Source organism: Protopterus annectens, chromosome 1.part0 (genome assembly GCF_019279795.1).
Source record: "Protopterus annectens isolate FY-2018-M chromosome 1.part0, PAN1.0, whole genome shotgun sequence".
NCBI lineage: Eukaryota > Metazoa > Chordata > Ceratodontiformes > Protopteridae > Protopterus > Protopterus annectens.
This window is the reverse complement of record NC_056725.1, coordinates 1,358,001,137-1,358,021,276: the sequence shown is the minus strand read 5'-3', so window position 1 is coordinate 1,358,021,276 and position 20,140 is coordinate 1,358,001,137. Positions and strand designations below refer to the sequence as shown.

The following is a 20,140-nucleotide window of genomic DNA, read 5'->3' as shown; positions in this document are numbered from 1 at the left end:
ACTATCTATCTAGTAGTAGAATATTTAAATATAGCAAAACTATTTTTTTAATATTGACGGTAATAGCAAGGAATTTCTGAGGACAAAAAGAAAAGGGGGGGCTAAGAAGTAACTATGCAAAAATAAAATTTAGCACTAAATCTACAGAAAAGTGATAACATTAGACCAAAACTAAGTTTTAGAAATAGTTGACAAGGTGGAGCACTTAGATGAATCATCAAGAAGAGATCTGCATCTTTTCACAATGGTAGCAAATGAGATATGAGGTAATCCTAGTCCCTAAAACATGATGGGAAGGAAAGTCTTAAAGGAGCTCGAGGCTGGAGCACTAATACTATAAAATGTCTGTGATGACTCAAAAAACCCTTACACAAAGGACTAATTAGAAAGCTTTAATCACTAGAGGCACTTTTAAACTTATCGCAAATTTATACAAGGGGAACTGTGCCAGCGACTATATGACTGGACTTTTTAAGACTCCAAATGCTCCCCAGTCTGAAGCAATTACAGTCAGGGTTTAAAGCGAAGATCAAAAAGTTCTGCCTTGCTTCTGACAGACTGACAAATTCCTTCACTGTACTGTCCATTAGTATTAATGGTAACGCGGAGAGTTACACATATAATGGTTATAGGGTTTGGTCTCAAATGTTTTGATATTATGTTAGTTTTCCATCTTATGTGATTTGTAATGTTGCATTATCATGATACCCACTAACATTTTTTTCCCAGAAAGTGAAGAAATACTCTAATAGAGAATGATGGAGTCAAATCTATTAAAACAAATTCACCACTGTGAAAAGCCTACCTTGAGTTATGAATATTTTCTGCAAAACAAAGTCCAAAATTGTTCCCAGAATAAGTTTCTTCTGAGCTACAGGCCTACTTCTTTTTGCCCATGAAACCCAGAGAACTGAGAAATAGAATCACTACTTTTAAACTGTTTACAACTACAGTGAATCTGGATCAGCCAACCATCCGGGTATGGGTAAATGTGGATAAACTGCAGAACCAAAATATCTAGGGCTATATATGGAGAAGGTTCTGGTAGCCATAACCACAACTTAAGAGAACAATGGAACTAGAAACAATTGCACCTTATATCTGAAAATGGGGAAACCTGATCTAATAACAGAGTAGTGGGACATGATATCCATCAAAGTCTGTTGAAACTACCAGGGTAGAATAATCTGATAAGTCACACTCTGAACTTTCTTACTTTGTGAAATCTGTTAAAATCAGAAAAATCCAAAATCAATCTACAGACATCCTCCCACTTTGGTTCTAGGAAGAACCAATATTTCTAAATTGAAATCTGTTGAAATCAGAAAAATCCAAAATCATTCTACAGACATCCTCCCACTTTGGTTCTAGGAAGAACCAATATTTCTAAATTTTCTTCTGCACGTTACCAAACAACTTCTTTAGAGAGAGGTAGTAATATAAATCTCTGCATTATCTTATACTCTAACACCATTATGAAAGTACTTTTAGTGGGAGGTAAAATTTCAAAGTGATATAACAACTTGAAAGTAATGTTGACATATTTCTGGAAAGAAAAGAACTGTAGAGCTAGGTCACAAAATATGCTTTTTCTTTTCCCCATCATATTCTCATTCCTGAGGTGTCAGATTCCATTGGGATCAAGACAGTGAGTATTGACTGTCAGATGTCAAAAGACAAAAGACATGGCACCTTCTTCTTATAGAAGTATGGATTTGTATTCCATGTTCTATCTGTGATTGGGATAGCAGGATGAAAGTTTATATGTCCCTAGCTTTTCATCTCTGGAAAAACTTTTACCTCCAAAATAAGGTCCACATCTTATAGCATATCCCCTACAAGTGCAGTGTTGCTTTCAAACCCTTTTCCTAATTTTCTCTTTCTGTAATGAAGATGAACATTCCGAAGTAACATGCAATTAACTAAGCATGCTTTTCATAATCTTACTGTAGAACAGAGCATGTGTACTGTATCTTTAAGAAGCATTTCAAGGACTGAACATGCATATAAATACTGAGCACGTGCTGATCTTAGTGCCATTTCGAGAATGCAGCCAGAGTGTGAGCATGTATGAGTGTAATAGCTAGTTTGTATATAAGTTTACCTAAGTTAGAGTTAATAAGCCTCAATCCTGATGTGTTTGTACATAATAAAGCTGCTTGAACAGAACCCATGAAGTCTTGTCTATTGTATCCTGACTATACGAACAACATGGTGTCAAAACCGGGATTCCAGAGACTGCTTTCCAGAGCTATGTGGTGCAGACTTAACAGTGAAGGTAAACTAAGAGAAACAAGCATGAAAAAGAGCCAGAAAATAATCAAAGGTAATGAAAACTTGCACAAAGAGTTTATTTTATTAAAAAAGATAAAACAGTGCATTACAAAAGCACAAACTGCATTATTAAACAAGCGAGAGGCACAAAATGTTTGTTGATTAAACAAAATGTTTAAAATTAAAAGATTTGATAAAACAAGCATCAGAAAAGTACATATGGGGTTTGGAGTTACCTCGGAAAAGCAAAACTGGTATGTACAGACTAAAACGAGCACAAGAAAAGTATAATGGGCAGGGAAATAGATTAACCGAGCAAAACGAATATAATAAGGGCAAAAAAAGGGCACATTAAGTGTAAATAAAGCAAGACGACTGCATGTTTTGACAAAGTGCTGTGTTTTGGCATATATACTACGTATTGTATTCAGGGCATAACTGGAGTTATTTGAAGTATCTCAAAGTGTGTAAAAGTACTTACAGTGTGTGCTTATTACTGTGCATGTATTCAGAAGAGTTTGTGTGCAAGGTGCAACTATTTTGTGAAGTACAGTCAAAGTACAGCCATTTTGAAATGTTTCTTGAGCTGGGTGTGTCTATTCGTACAGTGTCACCATTACAGAGTGTTTCTTGCACGATAAAGAATTATCTAGTAAAGTACCACCATTTTGGAAAAGTTTCAGTGTGCTGTGTACTTTTTATTTGCAAAGTGCAGTTACATCAAAATGTTTCTTACTCTGAACTTTTTCTGCCCAGTTCATTCACACAGTGCAGTTATTTTGAAATGTTTCTTACACTGATAAGAGGTGATTTCTTGCAGTACAGTAATTTCAAGAGCATTATAGTGCCTGTGAGACTTAGTTCACAAAGTTCAGTTATTCAGAGGCTTGTTATGCTATTGGGCATAGTTACGAATACTGGCATAAATTTCTGGCATATGTATATGTGTGTGTGTTTGTGCATATTTTCAAAATTCTTCACTAGTATGTGTTAGTATGGCAGACAGATTTTGAAAGCCCTCACCACTTGTATTTGATCAGAATACTGCAGAGAACTGGAGAATATTTGAGCAAGAGTACAATATTTTTATACAAGCAGCTAATTCTGACAAAGATGCATGCACCAGGGCTTTCAATTTGCTAAACCTAGTTGGGTCAGAGGCCATTGAAAGAGAGCGTTCAGTTTTGTATGCACCAGCAGTATATGAGGGAGAAGGTGAAAAACACCATATTGTTGTACAGGCTGAATCAAAGGAAGACCCCGAGTGTTTGAAGCACAAATTCAGAAAAATGTGTAACCCCCAGACAAATATTAAATTAGAGAGGCATTTGTTTTACTTAAGAGATCAGAAACCAAGGGAGACTTTTGCAACTTATATTACTGACCTGAGGAACAAAGCTAAAATGTGTTGGTTTGGTGACTTAAAAGATGAGTTGATAAAGGACAGGCTGGCGTGCGGCATTAATAGTGCTGCTGTGAGTAAGATTTTGCTTCATGACATTGATTTAATGCTAAGCAAAGCTATTGAGATTTGTCAAATCCATGAAGTTACAGAAAAGCACACAAGTATGCTTGCAAGTGATAAGAGCATGGTTTCAGCTTGCTCCAGAGCAAATGTAGACAGTATGCAACACATGGCAAATAGAAGCAGGCCTAAGGATATGGCAACCACAGCTCCTGAGGGTTCCATAAGGAAACCAGATAGTATTCCTGCAAGTTCTAAGACTAGTTCAGTTAAAGGAGCATGCTCAATGCAGTATCAGCGTGAATTGGCAAAACCTAAATCTAGCTTTATAGTTAACTGTCGCAATTGTGATGCCAATCGTGAGTCTAGAAGAGAGAAATGCTTGGCATTTGGTCAGCAATGCCACAAGTGTAAGAAATGGAACTATTTTCAAAAGTTGTGCAAATCAAGTAAACCTCACACAGTGATAAAGAAGAGTCACTCAAAAAAGCAAGTTGATCATATATAGAGAGCTGCAACTCTACACTCTGTGTAGATGGTGTATCAGTAATTGGTGAAAAGGTTGATGCAGAGAATTTGTTGACAAAGAATGAAGTATTTTGTACTGTCCAGATGAATGGTAAATCCACCACGTTTAAAGTAGACACTGGTTCAAAGCGTAATGTTATGTCAGCAGACACATTTGCTAGAGTAAGCACTGGTGAACAACTCAGTGTGCTAGTGGTGCAAAACTTGTTGCTTATTGAGGTAAAGAAATTTAAACTGAATGTTCAGTAGTAATTTCATGTTATTCAGATAGCAACTGTTACAACTTGTATTCTATGCAGTCCAAAGACCTGTGCAGTCATTATTGGGTCTCAGAGACAGTTTAAGAATGAATCTGCCTTCTTTTACCAAAGAAGTTCATCATATAAGCACATATCCTAGTTCCAACTTTTCTGAACCTATTTTTTCAGAGTATGCTGATGTTTTCGATGACAAGTTGGGCAAACTTCCAGTTGTGTATTCTATGAAGTTAGACCCAGAGGTCAGTACAGTGGTCAGACCAGCAAGAAAAGTTACAATAGCTATGCAGGATAATGTCAAAGCTCAGTTGGATAAAATGGTGCAGCAAGGTGTAATTTGTCAAGTCACAGAACCAAGTGAATGAGCAGCCCACAAGAAAGGCTCAGATAAAGTCAGAATATGTATTGACCCAAGAGATTTGAACAAAGCATTAAAGAGACTGCATCATCCAATTCGTACAGTCAAAGAAGTCACAGGCCTAATACTGAATGCCACCTTTTTTTCTGTCTTGGATGCAAAAAGTTCATTTTGGCAAGTGATCCTTGATCACAAATCCTCATTACTGACTACTTTCAGTACCTCATTTGGCAGATACAGATTCCTAAGGATGCCATTTGGAATAAGCTCTGCATGTGAAGTCTTTTAGTGTGTAATGGAGCAAATTTTTTCAGGTTATCCTCGTGCCATAATAGTAGATGATTTACTGGTTGGAGGCAATGGTGAAGAACAGCATGACAGAAACGTTAAGAGAGTTCTAGAAAGAGCATGTGTAGTGAACTTAAAGCTCAGTTCTCTAAAGTATAAATTTAACTACCAATACTGGCTTGAGACCAGACTCACCCAAACAAGCAGCTATTCTTGAGATGCCAGCACCTGATAATGTTCCAGTTCTACAGTGTTTTCTTGGTATGGTCAACTATTTAGGCAGGTTTATATCAGACTTCAGTGAGTTGGCAGCACCTTTGACAGAGCTGATGGGCAAAAATGTTAGATGGTCTTGGTTGGAACAGCACCAGGAAGCATTTGAAGCTCTTAAGCAGAAATGTGCCACCCCACCTGGATCCCCTTCAGTACACCGACACGCTAGAAGACCGACACTCTACAGAAGGAGACGAGAAGACCAACGACTCAGATGATCGACAAGGTGAGATCCCAACGGACGAAACACCGACATGGACAAGGTGTGAGTGCGACTCGGTAAGTGTGCGATAGAGTGAGGGATTTAGTGTTAGGGAGCGGACAGGTAAGTGTGCGATAGTGAGGTACTGTAGTTTTAGGGGTGGGTTAAGTGAGTTAGAGTTAGGGTGCGGGTAGGGTAAGTGTGCGATAGTGAGGGACTATATGTTTAAGGGTGGGTTAAGTGAGTTAGGGTTAGGGTGCAGGTAGGGTATGTGTGTGATAGTGACGGACTGTAGGTTTAGGGGTGGGTTAAGTGAGTTAGGGTTAGGGTGTGGGTAGGGTAAGTGTGCGGTTGTGTCGGACCTTAGGGTTAGGGTTTGGGTTAAGGTTAGTGCATGTATAGTTGTGTGTAATGTGTAGTTTACGCTTTGTGTGTCGGTGTTTTGGGTGTAGGTGTTATGGTGTTCGGTTTTGTGCGTTGTCGGTATTGTGTGTTGTCGGTCTTTTGGTGTCGGTGTTTTGGGTGTCGGCTTTGTGGCGTGTCGGTGTAGTGAAGGGGATCCCCCCACCTACATTAAGAAACTACGATGTAAATAAACAAGTAATTTTTCCTGTGATGCTTCAAAATTTGATCTTGGCACAGTTATGCTTCAAGAAGGTAGACCAGTAGCCTATGCATCTAGAACCCGTACCCAAACTGAAATGCAATATGCTCAGATCGAGAAAGAACTTTTGGCAATAGTATTTGCATCTTCAAAGTTTCATGATTATATCTATGGTCAAGCTATTCAGATTGAAACTGATCACCAACCTCTAGTTACAATTCTAAAGAAGCCTGTGCATTCAGCTTCAGCAAGATTACAAAGAATGATGCTCAAATTGCAAAAGTACAACTTCAAATTGGTCTGTACAAAAGGTAACCTTCTTTATCTGGCTGATACCTTATCCAGATCACCCAGAGTTACAACGGAACAGCTTGATGCACAGAATTTTGACTTTGACAATGGAAGTGCGTAATTTTTCTACCACAAGACTTGATGAGCTGAGAAATCATACAAAGACTGATCCAATTTTGCAAACGTTCAACCACTACAATAATGGTGGATGGCTGTCAAAGCAGTCTAATGTACCACCAGCCGTGCAAACTTATTTTCCTTACAGAGATGAGATGCTGACAGAAGATGGCATTATTTTCAAAGGTCCTAGAATTGTTGTTCCTGCTTCCTTATAACATGAATATATCTAACATGAATATATCCAGATTTTGCATCGTGGTCACCCAGGTTCCGAATCTACCAAAAGAAGGGTGAAAGAACTAGTATTTTGGCCTTCTCTAGTAAAAGACATTGATAAAGTACTTTCTTCTTGTTCAGTATACAATAGTACTAAACTGCATTTGCACAGAAAACCACTTCACCTAAGTCAAGTTCTTGAACTACCTTGGTCAACAATAGCCACTGATATATTCCAGTGGAACAATCAGCATTACTTAGTATTGGTAGACTCTTATTCGAAATGGTTTGAGACTGATTTGCTACCTAACCTAATGTCCACTGCTGTTATCACTAAGTTAAAACATAATTTCTCAGTCCATGGTAGGCCACACAAAGTTGTTTCCGACAATGGTACTCAATTTACTAGTCATTTGTTTCAGAAATTTGCAAGAAAATGGAACTTCGCACATGTTACTAGTAGTCCAGAATACACATCAGTCAAATGGAATAACTGAACATGCAGTACAGAATACAAAGCAATTAGTTGAAAGGTCAAAGAGTGACAATACCGATGTCTTTTTGAATTTATTCAATCTCAGGAGCATACCCCATGACAATATACTTGGCTCTCCTGCTCAGAACCTTCTATACAGGCAAATCAGAACAACATTGCCTATTAGTTCCAGTTTGTTGAGGCCTAAAGCTAAGAACAACAAAACCATTAGAGCCCAATTATTCAGGAAGCATTCTTTCCAGAAGTCCAGCTATGATAAACTGAGCAGATTTCTTCGTCCATTGAAAGAAGCAGAGACAGTGAGGATTCAAACGGCAAAAGGTTTGACCGGATTGGTCAATAAGCCGAGATCTTACTTCGCAGAATCTGAGGGTGTGGAGTACAGGAGAAATCACAGACATCTTCTTCCTGTACCAGAATAAATATTGTAGCATTGTTCCTGTGATACAGACTCTAGATCTCAGAGCAATCCAGACAATGTTCCAGTTGCAGAATGTGTCTTAACTTCTGCTTCCATTCCTGATTATGTTCCTGATGTACCTAAGGTTGAACATTCAGCAGAGATGGTCTCAGTTGCTAAATCTGATTCTAAATTTTATGTCATATGTTTCGGTTGTATTTCTAGACCTATTGTGAAATACACAGTGACCTGGACTTGACTGTATATATGTGTATCTAGTTGTGTATAATTGCATGACAGAGAATTATCTGTATTGATTGCATGTCAACTGATATTGTCAATATTGTATAACTTATTTCTCAAAGAGGAAGGATGTAGAACAGAGTATGTGGCTGTATCTTTAAGAACAAGGACTGAGCATGTATGTAAATACCGAGCATATGCTGATCTTAGTGCTGTTTTGAGAGTGCAGCCAGAGAGTTAGCATTTATGAGTGTAATAGTTAGTTTGAATATAAGTTTACCTAAGTTAGAGTTAATAAGCCTCAATCCTGATTTGTTTGTACATAATAAAGCTGCTTGAACAGAACTCATGAAGTCTCGTCTATTGTATCCTGACTTGACGAGCGACGCCATTGTTCTTCAGCTTTGACATCAAAGATGCTGCATGCAAACCATGCAAGAAACCAGGTGAAACAATGAGTGTTCTAATCTCAGGAAGTACAGTCGTGTAAGCAAAGCATAATGGTAGATATTCTAATAGCTCCCTGTTGTAGTAGCCCGAGCTATTTGGGTCTAATCCCCTGTGACAGGACAACTTTCAAAGCTTTAGAGCACCTTCCATGTACTCACTAACTGTCAGGATGTCAAGGGGAGCTCCATATAAAGATGGTCAGAGCACCAATTTCTTCAGAACTTTTTTATATAGAAACAAAGGAAACAACAGTCCTGAAAGGATCATGTTACATTACAAACCCAACAGTAAACTACATATACAATGCTGTATACATTCTCATCTTGGCAAAACAAAAGGAAAAAACAGCAAAAATAAGACAGTTAGTGGGACAGCAAGCTACTGTAACAGTAGTCTATTAGAACATTTAATTTTATGGTTTGTTTTACTTACATAACTGTACAATATTAAATATTTAGATCACTGTTGCAGTAGTCTAGGTTATTTTGGATCGATTACCATAACTTAGAAACTAAGAAGGGAGGAGAGAAACATGAACTAAGAAAAAAGGACTCCCTGGAGAATGGCCCTAGCAAGGTCTTTTTTTGACCTGGTAAAGGAATCACGTTTGTAGAGCTATTATATAATTATCGACCATGGGCTATGTGTAAGGCCAACCTATTACCACACAGGATAGGTAATTCAAGCACCAAAAGAGAAATTGGCTAGGTTTAAAATGGCCTGCAAAAGCATTTATTCTAGTACTTAGCTATGAACTTATAAACCTTTGTAAAAGTAAGTACAAAGGACCAGATTGCTGCCTCTAGAATAGCTCTAGAGTCCACTCCTTTCCAGAAAACTATTAAAGAAACCAAAGCCATTGTGGCATGAGTTCAAACCTTGCTTGGAAGTGGATTATTATTGTGAGTATAACAAAAGGCAATAGCATATGAACATATCTAAATAATCTAGTTTGCTTTGACACTAGTTGTATTTCCCCTTGCCTTCACAGGAGGCAAACAGATGATCACCTTTTCTGAAGCCTTGAGTTTTGTCTAGATAGTACCTGAGCAGCCTGTGGACATTTAGAATGTAGCGAAAAACCGACCTGTTAGCTAGCGACCCTGGCTGTGTTGGCAAAGTAGAGGTAGCTTTCTTAGTCCAAGAAAATGCAAAGATAGTAGTGAAACAGCTTTAATAATCCAATAGATAAAAGGTTTTTATCTATTGGATTATTAAAGCTGTTTCACTACTATCTTTGCATTTTCTTGGACTAAGAAAGCTACCTCTACTTTGCCAACACAGCCAGGGTCGCTAGCTAACAGGTCGGTTTTTCGCTAGTTTGTGGTGTCTTGTGCTTGTGGAAAACGACATTTAGAATGTGAAGAATCTTTCTCCTTTGTTCTTAGGTTAAGGGAAGAAAACAGGGAAATTAACAGATTGGTTCAAGGTAAACTGATTAGTTCTCAAAGAGATCCTGCCTTTATGAAAATGAGGTAGGGGTGATGCACCATAAGTAACTGTAACTCAGACACTCTCCTAGCAGAAGTCAGAGCAAAAAGTAAAACAGTCTTCCATGTTAAGAACCTCAGACTGGTCTGATGAGCTGGTTCAAATGGAAAAAGAAGGTACAGTTGTATAAGTAAATTTACCATAACAGTAGACATTTGAATTATCAATGTTTCAGCAGCCTTAGCTATATGGATTACATCCTGTCAAGGATATAATAGCCAGACAGCTACAAAACATCAGGCCACCATCTACATGCGCAAACTGTCAGGCAGCTCGAAATGAGCTAACTGAAAGACAAGTTTGGGTGCAAAGCCCCTCTAAGCTTTCCTGCTAACAGACAGAGTGAGAGAGAGGGAGGCTGAGCCCTAAAAGGACAAAGCTAGGAACAATAAAAAAAAAATGTCCACACCCTGGCATAAAATACATATCAAAAAGCAAGGGGGGATAGAGGGAGCGACTACTGCAGCAATGATCATTTGAATATCTACTGTTATGGTAAATTTACTTACACAACTGAATTGTGTTCGCAATATTGATCACTTCTGTAGTAGCCTTAGCTGTATGGGTAGATTACCATAGCTAACTACGTTTGGGATGTGGAAGAACAGGAGTTCAAGACCCCCTGGAGAATAGCCCTAGCAATACCTGATCAGGATCTAGAGAAGAAATCAAGCTTATAGGGTTTTGTAAAACTCATAGGTCGTCTCTTCTTTTTACTGTCAGAAGAAGTTAACAACTGATCTGAAGATATGAAAGAGTTACTTCTGTCAAGATAGTACCTGAGTTGTTTGTGGATATCCAAGGTATGGGGTATCCTTCCCCCTCATTTTTAGGTTCAGGAAAAATGGGGAGATGGATTGTTTAGCTTAAAGTAAACTTAGATATCACTATAGGCAGAAAAGAAGAATTAATTCTCAAAGAAACCCTGTCCCTATGGAAATGAAATAGGGTTGGCTCACCATAACAGCTTGCAACTCAGATACCCTTCTTGCAGAGGTCAGAGCAATCAGTAAAACTGTCTTCCATGTTAAGATCCTCAGGTCAGATAGGTTAGCTGTTTCATATGAAGCAAGTGTTAGCTTCTCTAACACAAAATGAGGGGGCCACTGGTTTTCTTGGAGGCCTCTTAAGCAAAATCCCTTTCAAAAACATTATGACATGAGACTGCATTGAAAGAAGAGGATCCATGGGCAGATGTAGTGAAATGACCAATAAATGAACCTTGAAAGAGGAGTAAGACAGGCCATAGGATAGTAATTAACACAAATATTGTAAAACCAGAGAACAACTAACCCTGAATGAGTGCTGGTTATGTTGTTGGCACCAACTAGAAAACCTTTTCCATTTGCTAATATATGACTTTCTAGTAGCAGGCTTTCTTGCCTCCATTAGTACCTGCAGCACATCCTCAGTAAACAGGTGCCTAAAAGGAAGTCAATGTTGACTGATGTTGGGATGTATTTAACACCCCTGTTCTTGTGTGAGTAGATCAAGTGTATGAGGAAGATTGTGGTAATTGTCCCTGGCCATTTCTAAAGAAGAGAGAACCACAGTTGCCTGGGCCAGAAGGGAGTCATTACAATGATCTTGGGGGACTCCTTCTTAATCTTCAGAAGTACCCTGGATGTTTGTGGAAAGGATGGAAAAGCATACCTGAACCTTACTATCCAAGGAAAAGAAAAGGCATCTTTCTTCCAGGCTTTCTTGCAGGGAGTCCTGGAACAGAAGCCTGCCAGTTGATTGTTCAGACAGGAGGTAAAGAGGTCTGCTTGAGGAACTTCCCACAGATGGATCAAATCTTGGAAGACCCCCTGATCTAGTTTCCATTTGTGAGGGTCTACCTTGATCTTGCTCAGCTTGTCTGCCCCAAAAATTTGTTCTGATGGAATGTAGGATGCCTGCAGAGTGAGACTGTGCTGTGATGCTATATACCAAGCTAATGTGATTAGTCCGCAAAGGGGATATGACCCGGTTCCCCTTTACTTTCTGATGTACCACATGACGGTGGTGCTGTCTGTAAACATGTCAAGAAAGTATGTTATTTAAAAGAAGATTTTTCCTCACAAGAAGAAACTACAGATAAAATATTCCTCATACCATCACAATTTGTCATAGCAAACATTAACATATGAGTCTGACAATTCAAAATTCTGAAAATCAAACTCGCAGAAGTATATACTTTTTCCCAAACCTGTCACTAATTTTCCCATCTTTATCAGAAAAAGTACGATTGGAACTGACTAAGTGTTTAGCAGCACTAGGATCAACTAGAGCTATAGCTGCTCTGCCAAGTTTGGGAATAGTGTATAAAAACTGAAAATACTGAGGAACTTTATATATTCTATCTGCCTTTTTAGAGACAGCTGGCTAACTATCAGGATAACTACAGGCAGTAATATACACATCCTCTAAAGTGGACAGAACAGGGGGAATGGGTGTAGGATCTGGAAAATCCTTCTGTAACAACTCAAAGTATTTTCTGAGTAACTAAGAAACCTTAGTGTTCTCCTACTGAAAACACTGGCACACACTAGGAATTTATTATTTATTGCCTCTTGTTTATCAGGATGGTCTGACTGGGCACTGAGGCCCATTTTTAGCAAAGACATGGGGAGAAAAGTTCAATTACAGTTACAAAAATTACAAATAATTTACAGAGAAAAAAAGAATTTCAGTTTTTAACGGTAGAAATGGAGTTTTAGAATCATGCATTAGGTAATCCAATCAAGACTGAGGTTAATACAATTTGATTTCTGTACGAGTTATATATTAATAAACAGGTTACATTTACATATATATAGCAATATACAAATTTCATTTACATACGAGTGATGGAAAGCAGTGCATAGTTTTATATAGACAGATAGATAGGATCTATTTACATTTAAAGGATAAGGTAGGAGAGCTGGAGAGTTAGGAGTTGGTGATACTCTAGAGATCTGAGAAAGAGACAGCTAGTCAGGAAGTGAAAAAGAGCAAAGCCAGGAAGAATTTAGATGCTGTTTTAGGTTCTGCTTAAAGCTAGGTGCACAGCTTACCTGGTTTAGTGGGATAGGCAGGGAATTCCACTGTCTGGTGACACAGGATGAGTACAGTGAGTTGTTGTATTACGGGATTTGGAAGTTATTAGTAGGCTCTGATTGCCCAAGCGAAGGCAAAATTGTGGGGAGTGGTGCTTGAGCATGTTTTATAGAGAAGGGCATGTGCATGTGGTGTGTGTATTATTTTGTGGGCCCTTTGAAGTTGAGAGACTGTAAGGTGATTAGGTAGTTCTAGCCAGTTGAGCTTCTATAGTGTGAAGCAGTGGTGTGTATGGTACAATACATTAGCTACAAACTTGGCTATTTTGTTAATGCATGTCTCTAATTTATTTAGTAAGTGGCTTGAATGTTGATTATTAACATGGGCGATGCATACAGAAGGGAGGGGAGAAGTCAGGATAATCTACAGATTTTCTTAATGAGTCTGAGAGGTAGGGTTTGTTTCGACAGAGAAAGCCCATTTTTTCTGAGTTTTCTTGATGGCCTGTGTGATATGCAGATCAAATTTTAGGTTATTATCTATTATGACTCCTAGTAGTTTGATGTTTTTTAGTTTCTATGGTGGTGCTGTTTGTTGAAATAATATTAAAGGGTGCACAGGCTGTTGAAAGAAATATGTGTGTGAAAAGTATTAATTGTGTTCTCTGGCATTGAGGATTACATACATACATACAAATATTGCAAGCACAGGCATTAATGACCTTCTAGATTGCCAATATACCAAAACACTTGTTCCCGTAATAAGTATCCAGGCTGTTCTTAAAAATATCTAAACTAGTACTTGCTTTAATGTAATTTGGTAGTCTATTCCATGCTTCAGGTACTCTGTCAGAGAATCAATCAGTACACTTCTCATTCCTATAGAATCGTCTTGTTTTAATTTCTCCAGATCTTTTGAGTTTCTAATACCATGACGGGAATTTACCCTATTCCCAAATCAAAGTATGATTAAAGTTCATGAAATTAGTATTGTTTCAATCTTTGATGTCAGCCAGAAGTGCTCTTCGCAACACCCGCAATGTGCCCAGTAATGACTCCTGCAATTTCTATGGAGTTACATGTATTGGTACCATATCTAAATACAATTGTATATTATTTTTTATAAGACCCCTTGCTCCTACTATTATTGGAAATGTCTGGGTATCTTCCTTCTATATTGCTCTTGTTTCTGCCTGTAAATCCTGGTATTTTATGGCTTTGTGTCTCTCTGTACACAAGATACTGTAGTCACTGGGTGTAGTGATTTCAATGATCAATGCTACTTTTGTCTTCTTTTCATGGACCACTATATCTGGTTTCTCACATCTATCTTTTGAACTACTGGTAATGGGTGATCCCATGTGATGAAGACTTCATCACTTTTTATGATGCTTTGTGGCTCATGTTTCCAGTGTTTTTCAACTACTTCAATATTATAATGTTTGCACAATCCCCAGTGCAACAGTATTGCCACATAATTATGCCTTTCAGTATACAGTTCTTCTGCCATTAGTATATCACAACCAGCAACAAGTTGTGTGACTGTTTCCAATTCTGTTTTACACAACCTATATTTGACTGTTTCTCCCACATGTTTAATGGACTTTGTAAACCAACGTGTACGTAGCCCACTATCTTGGGCCACCAATATTAACATTTCATCTTTTGGTTTGAATTCACCTCTCCTTAACCATTCCTGCATTCTGTTCTGATCAACATGGGGTTCATCCAGGAGTTTTCTATACTTGCAACTATATTTATGCATTTTCCACATTTCTTGCCCTCTCATCTGATCCATCAATTTATATTCTTTCTTTTGTTTTTGGCACATTCAGCTGCTGCCTGATTTTTATCTACTTCTGGTTTATCTTCTACATAGGTTGTCTGATGATTCTCTATTACTTTTGATAACCCCAAACATTCCCAGAGGTAGTTGTCTCTAAATGCCCTATATACCTGAATAAGATTTCCTCTTAGATATCTGTAAGAGACACTGTACAAGTTCAGATATTTTAGTCTTTCATAATAACTTAAATTTTCACATCCATGGATGCCCTTAGTATATTTCCCCTGTACTCGTTCCAGTTTATTTATGCTTGTTTTCTTACAGGGTTTCCATATTGTCATACCACTCAACTTCTTAGAGCAAGAAATCTGGACAAAACCATAAATAAAAGTGGGACAAAGGCCCAAAAATAAGGACAATTTTTAAATATTTCTCTTCCAAACTTTGAAATTTGATAGAATAATGGGTTTTGCATTAGCATGAATTTTCTGAAGGGTATGAAGTCTGAAACTCAAATGTCTGTCACTATTTTCTAACTTTAGTCTTTAATGATTTGTCACTAACTTATCAGACAACCACAATTTTATGAAAAATGGACCAAACATATGAGGCAAAAATCTGGATATTCTGTGAAAATCTGTACAGTTGAGAGGTATGCATTGTTATTCCATACTCAAGATTGGGTCTAATGTAACTAACAAACAATGACTTCATCATTTTTGATTTCCTAGACTTTATAAATCTTGTTCTGCAACCTACAGTTCTATAACTTTTAGTTATGTACTTACCATAACTTTAGATGTTTGGGATCCATCTCGCCTACATTCTGTACTGACGGGTTCGGAGCCGATCCTCGGCTCCGACTCGGCACACTATGCTATAGAGCGAAGCCTCTTATTGGCTGAGCTATTCTATATCCCAGGATGCACCACCACTACTTCCCCAGATCTTGTTTGTCCGCACTCATGCACACACACATAACTGTTTATATAACATTGCCAGATGTTTCAAGATGAAACAATAGTACTCGGACCGTCCGGTCTCTTCTGATCTCCAAGGCAGGGGGAAGGAGGGTGGGTTATAAGGAATGTAGGCGAGATGGATCCCAAACATCTAAAGTTATGGTAAGTACATAACTAAAAGATGTTATGTGATCCTATCTCGCCTACATTCTGTACTGATGGGGCAGCGTCCCTAGCACCTGATTCCTGGGTGGCTCACTGGAAAACACTCCTGAGAACTGTGGAACCAAATGAAGCTCGCCCCTGAGATGCCACATCCAATTTGTAGTGGGAAATGAAGGTGTGCGGAGAAGACCACGTAGTCAAGAGCACAAATGTCGCTAATGGCAAGCTTAGAATGGAATGCTATTGAAGTAGCCATAGCTCTTGTAGAGTGAGCTTTGACAGAGGTTGTAAGCTCTTTATTAGAAGAGGAATAAGCCTGACTAATACAGTCCCTGATCCACTTGGCAATAGTGACCTTTGTGACGGCTTTGCCCAATTTATTGTCCGAAAAGGACACAAACAATTGATCTGTTTTCCGTGTTTGTTGGGTCCTATCTAAATAAAATCGCAATTGTCTGTGAACATCCAATGTGTGGAAGATGTATTCTGCTTTGTTTGAGTACTTTGGGAAGAAAACTGGCAGTTCTAATGACTGTTGCAGGCAAAAACTGGAACAAACTTTAGGGACAAAGGATGGGTTAGGCCTGAGGGATACTCTATCTTTGTGAAAAACCAGGTACGGTGGTTTGACAGATAGAGCTTGAAGTTCTGAAACCCTTCTGGCTGAAGTAATCGCAACCAGAAAGGCAGTTTTCCAAGAAAGAAATTTCAAATCACAGGTTGCTGCCGGTTCGAAGGGGGAGGAGGTTAAGGCACGCAATACCACATCGAGATCCCACGGAGGAGCAGGATGAGAAATCGGAGGTCGTAAAAGCGCAGCACCTTTTATGAAGGTTTTACACAATCTGTTGCTCATCAAAGGTGGGTTTATCGATTCATGAAAATTGGAAATAACTGCCAATTGGACCTTGATGGTAGAGACTGAAGAACCTTGATAGAATAGGGAAGTTAGAAATTTCAGGACTTCTGACACCGGGACAGAGATGGGATCTAGACCCCGGAGTTGAGCCCAAATAGCAAATCTCTTCCATTTGCTAGTATACAATTTCCTAGTGGCAGACTTGTGGGCCGAGGATAAGATACGTATGACTTCCGGGTCTAAAGTATGATTTCTGACTATAGTCGGAAGAGGAGGAGCCAAGCTGTTAAATTCAAAGAGTGAAGGGACTGATGGAGTTGTCCCGACTGATGAATTAATAGGTCCGGGATCTGATCCAGGAACCATGGACTGTCCAGAGCATACTTCCAAAGATAGGGAAACCATACCTGATGAGGCCAGTAAGGGGCAACTAGAATCATTTTGCTCCCTGAGTGAGTCGCCTTTTGGATCACTCTGGGAAGGAGGGGAACCGGAGGGAAGGTGTAAAGGAAGCCGGTGGGCCAAGGATGAGCTAGGGCGTCCATGGGAATCTCCCCCGGAGCTGGAGTGAGAGAGAAGAATTTTCTGCACTTCGCGTCCAGCGGGGTCGCGAAAAGGTCGCAACAAGGAGTTCACCATCTGCTGAAGATCTGAGTTGCCACTGCATCGTTCAGAGACCACTCGTGAGGAGAGAGAATAGTTCTGCTTAGTCTGTCGGCTATCACGTTGGATTTCCCAGGGATATGATTCGCTACCAGAAAACGTCTGGTCGCCACTGCCCATTCCCAAACTCTCATGGCCTCCCTGCAAAGGGGGTAGGATCTGGTCCCTCCCTGTTTGTTCAGATACCAGACTACTGACATGTTGTCGGACTGAATGGCGATTACACCCTGAGGGAGGTAATCGTGGAGGGCTTGTAGAGATAGAAGCACCGCCCTCATTTCTAGAATGTTGATATGAAGGAGACTCTCGTCGGGATGCCAATTGCCTTGGACTGACCTGCCCAGGTAATGCCCCACCCCGTCTGGGAGGCGTCCGTCGTCAATGTGGCCGTAGGAGGAGGTGGAACAAAGGGTCGTCCCTGATCCAGATTGTAGGACACCAGCCACCAGCGGAGGTCCCGTTTGCAGGTTTCCGTGATCCATATGAGGTGACTGAGAGGGAGATCCTGAAAAGACCACTGGGTCGATAGGAGCCACTGGAGAATTCTCATATGCAATCTTGCTAAGGGGACTAGGAGAACAGTGGCCAACATGGAGCCTAATAGTTGCAGGACCATCCTGGCTGGGGCTTTGGATTTGAGAAGCAAGGCTCGGACTTGAGCCTGTATAGTCTGTATCCTTTCTGTAGGAAGATAGACCCGCATTTGGTTTGAGTCTATCTCTACTCCGATGAACCTTATGCGCTGAGATGGCAGCAACACAGACTTTGGCCAATTGAAGGTGATTCCAAGGGAAGTGCCTAGTGATATGGTGGCTGCTAGGTTCTGCAATAGTAGACACCTGGAGGTGGCAGTCAGGAGCCAGTCGTCCAGATACGGAAACACCTGGAATCCTAGACTCCTCAGGTGAGCAGTCACGACCGCCAAACATTTGGTGAACACCCTGGGGGCTGTGGTGAGACCAAAGGGCAGTGTGCAGAACTGAAAATGACTGTCTCCCAGGCTGAAGCGCAAATGTCTCCTGGACGCCTGATCTATCAGGATGTGATAATAGGCGTCCTTGAGATCTATGGAGCACATCCAAACACCTTTCTCCAGCAGTGGGAGAATGGATTTTAAGGTGACCATTCGGAACTTGGACTTCTTGACTGAACGATTTAGGTTGCTGAGATCCAAAATGGGCCTCAAGTCCCCGGTCTTTTTTGGCACCAAAAAGAATCTTGAGTAAGTCCCTAATCTGATCTGGTCTGCAGGGACCGGTTGGATGACTCCTTTTTGAAGCAGCTTTGAGATTTCGAAGGCTGCGATTTCCCGTTGACTGGGTGGCGGGTCCGGGATTTTCCTGGACGGCGGAGGGGTGTGTGAAAAGGGGATAGCGTAACCTCCGGCGATGATTCGAAGCACCCATCGGTCCTGAGTGATACCCTCCCAGGCTTTTAGGTGCCTCGAAAAACGACTCCCGACTGGCTCCGGAGCTGCACAGTCGGGCAATCCTTCAGGGATTGTGGAAGGCTGAAGAGCCACGAAAGGACTCGCGGACTCGCGGTCTCCAGTGTTGCGGGGGCCTCTGCCTCCTCTGGGACGGCGTCTTCCAGAAAAATTTCCCCCTCTTCTGGCTCTAGAGGGGGGATCGTCCTGCTGCGAGGGATAAGACTTCTGTGATTTACGGAACCACATTTTCCCTCCTCTTTTAGCCTTGGGGTAAGGCCAAAAGGGAGTGGAAAACCGTGCCCCTACGGCAGTCAAAGTCTTACCTTCTTGCTCACAGCGGGTCAATGTGTCCTTTACCTTGGGTCCAAACAAAGAGGACCCATCAAAGGGAGCGTCGGCAAAGGAAGACTTAAAGGCTTCCGCAAAATGACACAGGCAGAGCCAGGCTTGCCTCCGTAGAGCAACACCCGTACCCGCCGCTCTACTCGCCCCTCGGCTGCATATGAAATGAGCCTCATGGACGAGTTTGATATCGATGACAGAGTAGCCAACTGAGAGCCAACCGTCTGGGCCAGCTGCTCAGGTAGGTTACCCAAGAGGGTATCTGAAAGCTCCTTGATCAGATCCCTCTGAAATCTAGTGAAGTGCGTCAAATAGTTCAGGGACCTTAAAGTAAAGGCCGCTGAACTGAGGGTGCGCTTCCCGTACCGGTCCATGCTCCTAGACTCCTTATTAGGAGGATGGACAGACGTCGAAGCCTCTGCTGCATCTTGTTGGGTAGCAGATGCCACCACCAGGGCATCTACAGCCACACCTTTGGTCAGAAACTCCTTCTCTGGGGGTGCTGATAAGAATTTATTTGGGCGAGCCGGCACCAGTTCCACAGAGTCTGGATGCTCCCATGCCCTTCGACGAGCTCCTAGATTTGAGACACCCAGGAGGCGGAGGGCTGAGCCCCGAAGGCCTTGAGGAACACCGACTCATCAGCAGAAGGGGGTTTGGAATGCCAGCCGCCTCGTTGTTTAAGGGCTTCCAAGATGTCTGCAAAGGAGACATCATCTGAGGACGACTTAGGGGACCCCTCCGCATCATCAAGATCGGTGTCCGACGTGAGAGACTCATCGGGGGAGTCGACGTGCTTCCTCTTGCACAGTCTTTTCCTTGGGGGTTCCTCCGAAGAAGCTTCAGAGGGACCTCCAGGAGGGGGGGAAACCCCACTGGGGGTGACCTCAGGCCCCGGGGCTCCGCTGTCTAGCGACAGGGGGACTACAAAAGACCCAGTCTCCGTGTGTAGGGAAGG

The 20,140-nt window shown here is 40.9% G+C and overlaps 1 protein-coding gene across 1 annotated transcript in view; it reads right to left on the bottom strand.

Annotated features, from left to right (window-relative positions):
- AK9 (adenylate kinase 9) overlaps positions 1-20,140 on the bottom strand; it is a 2,653,312-nt gene that overhangs the window by 1,924,427 nt on the left and 708,745 nt on the right. The gene's annotated exons all lie outside the window — the stretch shown is intronic.